Source organism: Dipodomys merriami, unplaced genomic scaffold (assembly GCF_024711535.1).
Source record: "Dipodomys merriami isolate MVZ:Mamm:240054 unplaced genomic scaffold, mDipMer1.0.p SCAF_48, whole genome shotgun sequence".
Taxonomy (NCBI): Eukaryota; Metazoa; Chordata; class Mammalia; order Rodentia; family Heteromyidae; genus Dipodomys; species Dipodomys merriami.
This window is the reverse complement of record NW_027206046.1, coordinates 5,248,087-5,261,492: the sequence shown is the minus strand read 5'-3', so window position 1 is coordinate 5,261,492 and position 13,406 is coordinate 5,248,087. Positions and strand designations below refer to the sequence as shown.

Below are 13,406 nucleotides of genomic sequence, written 5' to 3'. Positions count from 1 at the left end.
ATAGGGTGGCTTTCTTTTCTTCTTGGCTGAGAGTCCTGCAGTTTGACCCCAGGGCTCCAACCTGCTAGGTAGGTGCTCTATTACTACAGCTACAACACACATTCCTTTGACTTGGGATTGAGGAGGCTTTACAGGGGGCAGGCAGGGAAGCTGGGCACTGTGCAAAGGAACTTGCCTCCATTGCTCTGTTGGCATCATACCTCACAGTGGCCTTCCCTATGGCAACAGGGCATCTGTGGGCAACTGAATGAGACTTGTGCCATTCTCTGCATCAACACTGGCACTTCCAAGCATTTCCAGGAAAGGGTCCTCTGGACTCTGAAGTGGCTCATATGTGGACTGTGTGCAAAGCACCTGCAGCTCAAGTGGGCAGGCACAGGGTTGGAGGCTCAGATGCAGGCAGGGCTCCATGATCTGCTGAGGTGATCATTATGCTCACTCCAGCCTTCTTGCCTTCCTCTCCTTCCTCTACAACTACCTAATCATGCAGTTATTTTCCCCCATCTCACCTAAGTTAATATTTGTCTCTTCCAGCTGGCAAGCTCCATGACAACTGCAGAGCTTCCTTGAACACCTGATTCTGGGGCAGTAGTTGCAGCGTGGGCCGAGGAAAGGGCAAGAAACTGCGTTGCAGTAGTTGCAGGGAATCTGCGGAAGGCCCAGAGTCTGTGAGTAAAAGGGCCAAACGCAGGGAGATAATGAAACTCCAGTCAGCCCTCAGCTGGAACCCATAGTCTGACCTGGACCTGGAACATAGAGCCTTCTGGGGCAGCTGCCGCCACATGTGGTGGTGCTGGGAGTATGGCTCTAGCAGCATCTCAGAGAAACTATCTCTAAGCCAGAGGCAGAGAGCCTGGAACCTGAGGAAGCCGGACAGCAGTAAGCTGGACCTCCTGGATCGAGCCAGCAGGGCCCCTACAGGACAAGGGCAGCCAGAGCTGTTGCTGCATTGTCCCCACCCCCACTGGAATGGACAGGACAATACCTCAAGGTACTCCTTTTTTTTGTCTGGGTGAGAAAGACTGAGCTGGGACGGCAGCCCGCAGTCAGCAAGTGTAGGAGGACCCCTGCCCTGCTTGAAGACTGCAAATGACCCTCAGCATGGAGGGTACGCTGCGGGCTGCAGCCTTCACCAACCAAGTGGTTAAGAAGGCCGGGGCCCACAGGGCTAGAGTCCTTTCAGAAGTAGTTCCTCTTAACTAAGTGCAAACTTAAGGCAGGAGTGGGGAAAGGCCCTTAGGAAGACTGAGGAGTGCCAGGAGATCATTAACCAGAGAGAACAGTCTTCCGTGTGTACTCCTACCGTGTGGGGTTCCTCAGGCACGAAGCTACCCTCCCTGGAAAATGGGAGGCCCTGGACCACCACTGCTTCTCACCACACATAACATTCAGCCTACCAAGACCAATTGTGTGCGGTAGCCACTAATGGGCCATCTCCAATATAGAAGTAGGAGTAGACAGAGTGAGAGTTAGCAGAGGATTGAGGTTGGAGGATGGCACAGGAAGAGAGGAAGGTGATCTAGAGTCAGAAGAAGGGGGATGAGGAGGTGGGAATAGAGTTTGGGACAGGTGGAATCTGCTTGGAGAACTTCACAGTGCAGGACGGCCATAGTCAAGACTGTCCTGTGTATTTACCTCAGCGCCATTAAGAGAGTGTTTCCCTTGTCTCCTTGTGCTTTGGCAGTGACTGAGAGGCCCTGGGGCTGCAGGGCTCCAGAGTCCTGGTGTTGGTTAACCCCCCCCCCCACACACACACAGCAGGATGGAGCCAGGCATGAAGCACACAAGACTTTGTGCCAGGCATGCCTGCATCGAAAGGTCTCCTCCCTGCTTAGCAGGTAGGTATACAATCTGCTCCAGACTCTGCACATGGGATTCTAGGCAGGAGGGGCAGCTGGTACCCAGCTGGCTTCCCCAGTCTGCCTGGGAGGAGCTGAGGTGACAAGGCCCTTTGTCCCTCTGAAGGGAAAGGTCCAAGAACATGGGACACTTCCTCCTGAGCTCTCACCGGTCCTTTCCTCCATGTGTGTGAGGAGGGGATATGCTTCTCCTCTTGGTGAGGGAAATGCATGCACTTGCTTTTCTGTCCCTTGGAGATGAGGGCCAGTCACACTAGCCCACATTTCTTAAGCCGGGTCAGTCATGTGCAGGATTCAATCGTAACCAGCCTAGGAAGGTCCCTGCCAGGCCATTTCTGGTTGTGCTGTGCAGACTCCTTCAAGACAGCCAGTTGGAGAGGTGTGAGTAAGCCCTAGCCCACCCTGGCAGGGAAAGCTCAGCTTGCCAGTATCTCCAGTTGAACCCGGTCTTCCCTCTCCTCCCTTATTGCCACAACTGCCTTTCCTCTTCTAATGAGGCAGCGGAGCAGTTGTACCCCTGAGTACCCCAGAGGCCACAGTTTCCCCACAGTTACTGAGGGATGGGTCCTTTGATTTGCTTCCCTAAATTTTTCATCACAGGGTTTTGAGATCAGAGCCTTGTGGTTGCTAGGCAGGTTCTCTACCACCAGATCCATATCTCTGGGAATTTCATGTCTGGTGGTCAGAGACATAATCCACCAAGCTTGTAGGTTGCTACTTGAACTGAGGACAGTCTTGGGCCCCTGGGGCCTCAATCTGAGTCTCTTGACCTCTCTCCAGGTGCTCAGTATCACAATAGGGTGAAAAGAAGAAAAGGATGCCACCCTAGAGTCCTGCAGTTTGACCCCAGGGCTCCCACCTGCTTGTCGGGTGCTCTACTACATGAGCCACAAACCACATTCCTTTGACTTGGGAGTGAAGAGGCTGGACCGGAGGGCAGGGACCTGGGCACTTTGCAGAGGAACTTGCCTCCCTTGCTCTGTTGGCATCATACCTCACAGTGGCCTTCCCTATAGCAACAGGGCATCTGGGCACTTGAATGAGACTCGTGCCAATCTCTGCATCAGCGCTGGCACTTCCAGACATCCCCAGCCTCCACAGTCCCCAGGAAGCCGTCCTCTGGCCTCTGAAGGGGCTCACATGTGGGCTGTGTGTGAAGCACCTGCAGCTCAGGTGGGGCAGGAGCATGGTTGGAGGCTCAGATGCAGGCAGGGCTCCATGATCTGGTGAGGTGATCACTATGCTGACTCCTCTCTGGAGTTTTCTCCAGCTTCCTTGCCCTCTTCTCCTTCCTCTGCAGCTACCTAATTATGCAGTTATTTTCCCTCATCTCACCTAAGTTAATGTTTGTCTCTTCCAGCTGTGGCAAGCTCCATGACAACTGCAGAACTCCCCTGAGCACCTCTTTGTGGGACAGCAGCTGCAGCATGGACACGGCACAATCAAGTCAACTCCTCTTGACTGCAAATTGCCTTGCAGTAGTTGCACCAAACCTGGATGCAAGCTGGCAGGACCCCCACAGAACAAGGGCAGCCAGAGCTGTTGCTGCATTGTCCCCACCCCCACTGGAATGGACAGGACAATACCTCAAGGTACTCCTTTTTTTGTCTGGGTGAGAAAGACTGAGCTGGGACGGCAGCCCGCAGTCAGCAAGTGTAGGACGACCTCTGCCCTGTTTGAAGACTGCAAATGACCCTCAGCATGGAGGGCACCCTGGGGGCTGCAGCCTTCACCAACCAAGTGGCTAAGAAGGCCGGGGCCCACAGGGCTAGAGTCCTTTCAGAAGTAGTTCCTCTTAACCAAGTGCAAACTTAAGGCAGGAGTGGGGAAAGGCCCTTAGGAAGACTGAGGAGTGCCAGGAGATCATTAACCAGAGAGAACAGTCTTCCGTGTGTACTCCTACCGTGTGGGGTTCCTCAGGCACAAAGCTACCCTCCCTGGAAAATGGGAGGCCCTGGACCACCACTGCTTCTCACCACACATAACATTCAGCCTACCAAGACCAATTGTGTGCGGTAGCCACTAATGGGCCATCTCCAATACGGAAGTAGGAGTAGACAGAGTAAGAGTTAGCAGAGGATTGAGGTTGGAGGATGGCACAGGAAGAGAGGAAGGTGATCTAGAGTCAGAAGAAGGGGGATGAGGAGGTGGGAATAGAGTTTGGGACAGGTGGAATCTGCTTGGAGAACTTCACAGTGCAGGACGGCCATAGTCAAGACTGTCCTGTGTATTTACCTCAGCGCCATTAAGAGAGCGTTTCCCTTGTCTCCTTGTTGCTTTGGCAGTGACTGAGAGGCCCTGGGGCTGCAGGGCTCCAGAGTCCCAGTGTTGGTTACCGGTTTGAGGTGCACTGTACCCCAGCAGGATGGAGCCAGGCGTGAAACACACAGGACCTGTGTGCCAGGCATGCCTACCAAACATCTCCAAATGTCTCCTCCCTGCTCAGCAGGTAGGTGTACCATCTGCTCCAGACACTCCGCACATGGGATTCCAGGCAGGAGGGGCAGCTGGCACCCGGCTGGCTTCCCCAGTCCTTCCTGGAAGGAGTTGAGGTGACAAGGCCCTTTGTCCCTCTGAAGGGAAAGGTCCAAGAACATGTTTCTTGGGACGCTTCCTCCTGAACGCTCATCTGTCCTTTCCTCCATGTGTGTGAGAAGGGGACATGTTTCTCCTCTTGGTGAGGGAAATGCATGCATTAGCTTTTCTGTCCCTTGGAGATGAGGGCCAGTCAGACTAGCTCATGTTTCCTGAGCAAGGTCAGCCATGGACAGGGTTCAGCCCTAATTAGCCCAGCAAGGCCCCTGCCGGGCCATTTCTGGTTGTGCTGTGTAGACTCCTCCAAAACAACCAGTTGGAGAGGTGAGCCCTGGGCCCAGTGTTGGCCATGACAGGGAAAGCTCAGACGACCAGAGTCTCCAGATGAGCCCAGGTACTGCCACAACTGCTTTTCCTCTTCTTTTCTAATGAGGCAGAGGAGCAGTGGTGGTACAGCTGGGTGCCAGAGGCCACAGTTTTCCCAACAGTTACTGGGGGCTGGGTCCTTTGATTGGTTTCCATTGACCAAAAAGACCCTGGGGCTGCAGGCTTCTGTGGGGATCCCCTGAAGTGTGCTCCACCCTAGATAGATGGAGGGAGGCATGCCCCACCGAGGACAGTGTGCCAGACATGCCTGAGCAGAGATGGTCTCCCTGCTCAGCCGGTAGATGTGTAATCTGCTCCAGACTCTGCACATGAGGTTCCATACAGGAGGCTAATCTAGCACCCTGCTGGCCCTCCCCAGTCACCCTGGACTGAGCTGGGGTGACAAGGCCCTCTGCTGACATGAGGGAAAGTTCTAAGCTCGTGTCTCCTTGGACATTGCCTTCTGACGTGTCATCTGTCCTTTCCTCATTATTTGCGAGGACCGGACATTGGTTGTCCTCTTGGTGAGGGATATGCATGCGCTTGCTTTCCTGTCCCTGAGACTGAGGGCCAGTTAGACTTGCATACATTTCCTAAGCCAGGTCAGCCATGTCCAGGCTTTAACCCTAATCAGGCCAGTGAGGCCTCTGCCAGGCCACCTTTGGTTGTGCTTTGCAGACTCCGCCAAGTTGGAGAGGTGTGGGAAGGGTGAACCCTAGGAACAATGCTTGACAGGGCTGGGCAGTGTCCCTGCAAGAGCCATGTCTCCCTTCTCCCCCCCTCTGCTGCCACAACTGATTTTCCTCTCCCTTTCTAATGAGGCAGACGAGTAGCTCCCTTACTACCGGGTGCCAGAGGGCCATGGTCAGCCCTAACACCCACAGGCACTTATGTTGGCTCTTCTCTTTTAGCATAGAGTTTTAAATTCGGAGCCTTGTGGTTGCTAGGCAGGTGCTCTCCCACTGTATCCATGTCTGAGGACCGTCTTGGGCACCTGTGGCCTTATTCGGGCTCCTTTGACCTAACTGTAGGTGCTCTGTATCTTTTCTGAGAGTTTACTTGAGCCACGGCCCACATCCCTTTTGGCTTGGGATTGAGGAGGTTGGACCACAGGAGGGCAGAAAGCTGGGCACTGTACAAAGGAACGTGCCCCCCCTTGACCTGTTGGCATCATAGCTCACAGCAGCTTTCCCACACAGGGCATCTGGGCACTTGAATGAGACTCATGCCATTCTCTGCCCTCACCGCTGGCACTTCCAGACATTCCCAGACTCCAATAGTCTCCAGGAAGCGTCATCTGGCCTCTGAAGTGGCTCACATGTGGGCTGTATGTGAAGCACCTGTGGCTCAGGTGGGGCAGGAGCATGGTTGGAGGCTCAGATGCAGGCAGGGCTCCGTGGTGATCACTATGCTGACTCCTCTCTGGAATTTCATCCAGCGTTCCTCCCCTACCCGCTTTGCTTTCCCTACAGCTACCTGAGCATACAATTAATTTCTATTATCTCACCAAAGTTAATGTCTGCCTTTTCCAGCTCAGGAGGCTCCAGGACAAACTCCAGAGACCACTAAGCACATCCCCCCCGCCCCAGCTTCGTGTGTCAACAGCTGCAGCGTGGGCGGAGGACTAATCAAGGCAACCACTCTCCATTCGAGGGCATGAAATTGACTTGCAATGTTTGCACAGAATCTGGGAAAGGCCCAGAGTCTGTGAGTAAAAAGGGCCAAACAAAGGCAGTTAAGGATACTCCAGGCAGCCCTCAGCTGGCACTCAGGATCCAAACCGGATTGGGGACACAGAGACTCCTGGGGCAGCTTCAAGTAGCAGTGGGCAGAAGTCTGGCGGCAGATGTGGTAGTGCTTGGGAGCATGTCCCTAGGAGCATTTCAGAGAGGCTGTCTTAAGCCAGAAGCAGCGAGCCTGGGTAGCAGCTGGAGAATGGGGGAGAAAGCTGCATGGCAGCAGGCTGGACCACCTGGATGGGAGCTAGCAGGAACCCCACAGGACAAGGACAGCCAGAGCTGTGTGCCAGGTGCATCTCCCACCCCCGCTGTGCTGGTCAGGACGGCACCGCAGTTTGCCCTTACTTATTGGGATGAAGACTGTGCTGAGATGACCACCTGTAATTTGCCTCCAGCTTGGCTGGGGGGGCGGGTAGGGGACGGGGAGCCCCTTCATGCTGAAGGCTTCGCCAAAATATTGCTGAGAATGTTGGGGCTGTCCGGGACTAGAGTTGAACTTTCAAGTAGCGTTTAGGGACAGATGTGTAAAGGAGAAAAGGATTGTTTTCTGGCTGTACTCTGACCTTGTGCCACTCCTGAGCAACAAGACTTCTGGGAAAGGGAAGACCTGATTGGAAGAAATGAGAAAGAGGTTCGAGGTTCTGAGTTGTGACCCTTGTAACCCCAAGAACAACGTGGAACAGCTTACGCTCTCATCTTTGTTATTTTTTACGTATTATCCATTAGCAATACTCAGATTGCATGTGTTTGTATCTTTCTTTTCAAATAAACTTTGAAGGAACAGTACAGAAGTTACCCTGAAGTGAATACTTCAAAAATACCCAATCTCAATAATGAAATGAACTTTGTGAATATTCCCATTAAAGTCACCTGTTTTTATATACTGTGCATAAAGCTGGGTTTTCTGTTCATTAACTGAGAAAATTAACAGAGGGAATAAAATTCTTTAGACTCATGGTAGGGGTGGAGCAGGGGGTTGGGGGGGAGGGGGCGGCGAGCAAGACTGCTTACCGCATGGCAGCCAGAGGCATGACCTGCTTCCTCCTGAATCCTACCAATCCTACCACCTACCTAAGCACATTCAGCTGAGCAGAGCCTTCATGCTCTAATGCCTTCCTCCCCCACCCCCACAACATAGCCCCCACCTCTCCACAAGACCCCTTTCTACATCAGAAACTATTCCAGCAGTATATACACGTAACATCCTGGTCAGACACCCCATGGAACATACCATAACAGGCCTAGAATTACTGCCAGCATCTCTGAACAGTGAGCATTTATGAACCAAGTTCACTAAGGAGGACCATCACAGAGGAATTGCCTGAGTTTAAGACATCGGCACCCATCAAAGTCCTAGCTCTCAAGAGCTAAGACTTGGGGGACAGTCCACAGTGAAGACCTCTCCACCATGAACACATCCTGCTTCTTTTACAATGTGGGCTCCAATTCACACTGATGGTCTTGCACCTCAGGGAGCATGAAGAGATTCTTATTAAGTCTTTGGAAGAAGATGTCAGGTCATCCAAAGTAAAGCTTACCACCTTGAAGTACATATATACCCAGGGCCATGGCAGAGGCCACATCAATGGTCTGACAACATTTGGAAACTCGGGTGTGTCTGGGTGTCACTATTTCTGTCGTGGAATTCGACAGTGTCAAAGAAGCTTCTACCCAACCTGGTCCAGGAAAGCATTAAAACCCCCACCCCCAGTTACCAGATGGTGTCCACTCATCATCTATGGGAAAATCCTTCTGAACAGAATTGTGAATATCTGTTGCATTGTTCACCTCGTGTATGTTCACCTCATGTATATTCCCTCAACAACCAGTATTACCAGTGTGTTTCTCATCTCCATTTTACAGCAAAACAAAAGCCTGGTCCAGACCACAATCAGGGCCTGACTGTAGTTGCTAGGTAAATGGCACATGCGTAAATGATTTTGAGAGTCTGAGATCCTTGCCAATAGATAACTGATAACTATGCTTTATCTACCTCCAAGCACCCCAAATTTCAAACCCTGTCCCTGCAGAATGATGAGATAGTACATGAAAGAAGAAACTGATAAAGCAGACCTTACCAGAATAAAAAAAATAAAAACACAGCCAGGCACTGGTGGTTCATGCGTGTAATCCTTGCTACTTAGGAGACTGAGATCAGAGCCAACTGAGATCAAAACCAACAGATTTATCTCCAATGAATCCACAGAAAAGCCAAACGTAGAGGCTTGTAACAGTACCAACACAGTATAAATAAATGCATAATAAATAGGTTGAACGTTTTATTTTTCTGCCGATCTGGGGCTTGAACTCAGGGCCTAGGGAAGGGTGATTGGAGAAAAGAATCAGACTTTCCTGCACCGGCTGGCTTTGTACCATAATCCTCAGATCTAAGCATCTTGACAAGCTAGGATTACAGGCTTGAGCCACATTGCTCAACAGAAATATTTTTAAACAGGTAATATTTAAAAAGGCACTTTTAAAATTGTACATGCTGGGAGAAAATATTTACATATATCTAGGAGAAGGCTTATCCACAATATTTTAAAAAATATGAGGACAACAGATTTATCAGACAATTGGACCAAGAAAATGTGTGAATGGCACATATGCAAAGATGTTCAATCCCAAATTACAACCAGTGGCTCAGATATTGAGCACGGATACATACATAGCAAGCCCCTATTTAAACTAGGAATGTCAGCTGCTGATGACATACTTAGCAATGGATATAAAAGGGGGCTAGGGAGCAGGCCCAGTACTAGAGCATTTTTTTAGCAATGTTCAAGGCTTGGGGTTTCATCCCTACCACTGAAAGAATCAAGATTTTATGCTTCAAATTACTGAGGGTGTGGGCTGAGGACTTCATGTTGAAGAAAAGGTGAGAAATTCTCTTAACCCCTCCAGAGAGCTGCACCAAGTCCAGTGCTTACTTTAGTCTTCAGGTAAATGGAAGGCTACATGTTCCAAAAGGAGTTAGATCCCTGCTTAGGCGAAGAGACAGGGAGCATCTGGCCCTATGAGAACCAAAGTTCTCTGGGCACAGGCAGGATGACAAGTTCACAAACTCAAGGACTTGTCTTCTGGCCAGGCAGCCCCGGGTGCAATGTGCAGTTTAGTCTCTGGTCCCTCAAGAGTATTTGGTCCTAACAAGTGGTCCACGGTCCTCTTCTGGCCATGGATAGTCCAGCTCTCCTCCATGAGCCCATGTGGCTCCCATCTGTGAAGGCTCCTTGGAAATTTTGTCCCTCCTCATTGTGACTCCTGTCAATTCCCAGGGCAGAGGTCTGTCCAGGTTGAGTTTGGACCTGGCTTGCTAGGGGCTACAGGTGAATAGCTTGGGAAGTAAGTGGGGCCGATGAGCACACAGACACCGGGAGCCAAGAAGATTTACTTCCAGCTGTAGAAGAACTTCTCTATTTCCACTGACACTGGGAAGGAGATGCAGAATCCCATGGCAGCCTTGACCAGACCCATGGTTTTCAGTCCTCCTCTCAAAGGTGCTTTACAGTCATCAGGCTATGTTAACCATTTCGTTCTACGAAAAACATCACACGGAATTATTGCAGTCTTATTCAGAAGAACCGTCTAGAAGCAATCAACTGGGAACTCAGAACCAATGTCAAATTTTGAGGGTCAAGAATCCCGTCAAGAGGAAGGTATGAGTGCTTTCTATAAATAAATGTTGATATTGTAATGTGCTGCAGTCTCCAGTGGCTCAGGCCTGTACTCCTGGCTTCTCAAGAGTCTGAGAACAGACCAGTATGGTTCAAAGCCAGCCCAGGTAGGAAAGTCCATGAGACTCTATCTCTCAGGAATCACCAGTATGCCAGAAGTGGAGCTGTGAATAAAGTGGTAGAGGGCTAGCCTTCAGCAGAAAATATCATGGACTGTGCTCAGGCCTGAGTTCAGGCCCAAGACCCACCTCCCCCACTCCCCTGCCACACATACACACACACAATTCTCTACTGATTTATTTCACACATGATTTAATATGTAACCTATCACAATGAAAGCCAGTTTGTATGATGAAATATCTGTAAATCACAGCTTTCCAATGATTGTTTATTCAGTTCTGCCCTTGCTTGCGTTGGACTTACTGGGTCTTTGCACACTCTACACAAGTGTTTTAACCACTTGAGCCATGACTCCAGCCATTTTTTGCTTTAGTTATTCTTCAGGTAGGGTCTCAAGGTTTTGCCTAGTTCCTGTCTCAAACCTCAATCCTCTTGTGACCTCCCTCATACCTGGGATAGGAAGCCTGTACCACCACACTTAGCACACCAATACCTGCAATAGATATGTGCTGGTCTATTTAGACACATTTTCATTAATTCTTACCAGGGATGGCCTGGAACCATCATGCTGCTCATTTCTGCCTCCTATGGAGCTGGGACTGAGGCTGAGAGCCACCACATCCAGCTCTTGTATCAGAACCAGGAGATCACAATACAGGTTTAAGTCTCACAACCCAGTGAGGCCAGTATTCATAGTTCCCCCAAGAGGAAACACAGAGCAAAGCAATCTGTAACTCTGCCAAAGCTCACTTGGCTAACAGATACAGTAGCAGAAGTAGAACCTGGGTTCATGTCCTTCAAATTGAATATTCCCCATTTAGGAATCAGGGTCTTTAGCTAGCTCCCAGGAGAATGGCCCTGCCCAGCCCGTTCACCGAGGGCTCGCTATCCACTGCTAAGAGGACTGAGTGAGAAACCATGCTGGAAGCCATCCCGCACTTGAGGGTCCCATCTCTCCACAAAGTGAACTACTGACTCTGAGGACACGCAAGAACTCCATGGTCACTGTAGGCCTTGGGGACAGGGATTCAAACCCCATTTAGGTCAGAAGTAAGCCATACCTGAGGTTTATCAGTGGACAAACACACACACACACACACACACACACACACACACACACACACACACACACACACACACACACACACACACACATCTGTAGTCTTTGCTGCTGGAAGTTCACCAGAGCTGTGAATTATTTGACCTTTCCAATAGCTCAAAGTAACTTAGAAGGAAGATCTAAAAACACCTCAGAAAAAGGCAGAAGAACCTACAAAATTCCAGAACTACGGCTTCAAATGTTATCAGAGTAAAATGCTGAGAGCACTGCAGTAATGGCCCCGTACCCCACCCACAGCAGGGGACACAGCAGGGCACTAAGCAAGCTGTCCACGGGACACCTTTGCATCTCCACAAACTCCCAGGCCACTCTCTTGCTGACCTAAAACTCTTATTTGCGCTTTTGCTCAAAGATACTGGGTGGGGAGCCCTGGACGAGGGCCATGGTTTCCTGAGCTTAGAGAAGATGGCTCAATCAGTAGAAACTAAATGCCGGCCAAGGACTGGCAATTAAATGGAAGGCTTCAATGGCTCCTGGCCAATGAGGAAAATATGGCCATGCTGTTTGTTGATTCGGTAAAAGAATGATGCCCTTACAGCACTGGCCTCGGCCCAGGACCACACACACCTCACAAGCTGGCAGACATGGCTTGACATGCAAGTCTTCCAGCCAATCTACTGCACCCAGGATGCTTTGGAGGGACTCCAGTGTGTATCCAGCCAGTGTCTGACTTCCACTTCCTTTGGGGTTCTGGCCAGGCAAACTTTCGATCCTGGAAGGGAGCCGGACAGGGCCACATGCCTTGATGGTGTGTCCCAGTCCCAAACTACCAACTTTGCTCCCCAAGTGTGAAAACAGTCTTCACCAATGACCCAACCTTCAACTTATACCAAACCTAGACTCCCTCGGAGGCCCACATTCTGGGAACGCCCTGTACCCGGTGTGGAAGGAAGCTTTTGATTCTTGAATATCAAAAACTCTCTACAAGTGCATCTCCCTCCAAGAACATCTGTCAAGGAGTGAAAACCAAGCAGGTGTAGAACTGTGCCATCCCCGCCCTCGGCCCAGCCCTCACCCACCCTCACACCTGCTCTCTCTTCTAAGCCCAGCGGTCTGCTCTGGGGTCCTCAGCTGGCTGGGCTACCCTGAGCCATCCATCCTACGTCAGAGTTTCCTTCTGTTTAACTTCTGACAATGGGGGCATCCGAGTGTTCATTGTTTACTTCTCTGTACTTGCCCGGTGCTCGAAAGTTCCTTTTTCTTTCCTTTTCCCACAGAGCACACAGGCCAAGAGAGAAGCCAAGGTGAGATGCTGGGGGGATGGCCAAGGCCTCCGGGGGAAAAGGCGGAAAGGACAGGCAGAAAGGCCTGAAGACTTTTTCATCCATTCCTGAGGAAACCCAGGTCCTTGTAGGCACATGCTATGACCCACGAGGGTCTCAAAACTCCATAACATCGTGGTAGAAATACCGGATGCTATCAAATCATGCGATTTTGGCTTAAATACAAGATTCAGCGGGGGCACAACCATTCCCCTACTTCATGTGTAGGTGCTACACCACCAACATTCATGCCCTGCTCACTTCAGACACCCATCTAGTACATGGAACCCCATCCCAGCTGCTCCCTCCCTACAAGGAGGCTCTGAATCCTGAGCCTATAACAGCCCAGCTCATTTCTCCCCTTAGACCAAGAACCTTTGAAACAATAGGGATCATTCCAGAAGGTTGCAGGTGTCTTCACCAACACCATGCCTACATCCCGGTGGACAGATCCTAGTAACCCACTTCCCATCCCAGACTCCCGGTCAGCCATGACACACCGCCTCCCTGCTACCTTGGGATCCTAGCAGAGCAGGGTCTAGGGTCCCTTGCCCATCTCCTGTCCTCAGTGCCCAGCCAGAGCCTGGCAGCTAACAGACACTCGACTTCATCGAAAGGGAAGCAGGGAGGGTGGGACAAAGGCAGGGGAGGAAGAAAGGCAGTCACGCCATTTCTCGCTTTGTCTATTGTTTCTATTCAAGTTTCTACCTCTGTCTCCCCTCTGCCCTTTC

The 13,406-nt window shown here is 50.8% G+C and overlaps 1 long non-coding RNA gene across 1 annotated transcript; it reads left to right on the top strand.

The window, feature by feature from the left end:
• The first annotated feature begins 577 nt into the window (after positions 1-577).
• On the top strand, positions 578-3,445 carry LOC138809026 (uncharacterized). The gene is made up of 3 exons (XR_011366663.1): positions 578-668; positions 843-991; positions 3,220-3,445. It is a non-coding gene; the product is annotated as an uncharacterized lncRNA (long non-coding RNA).
• Positions 3,446-13,406: the final 9,961 nt, after the last annotated feature.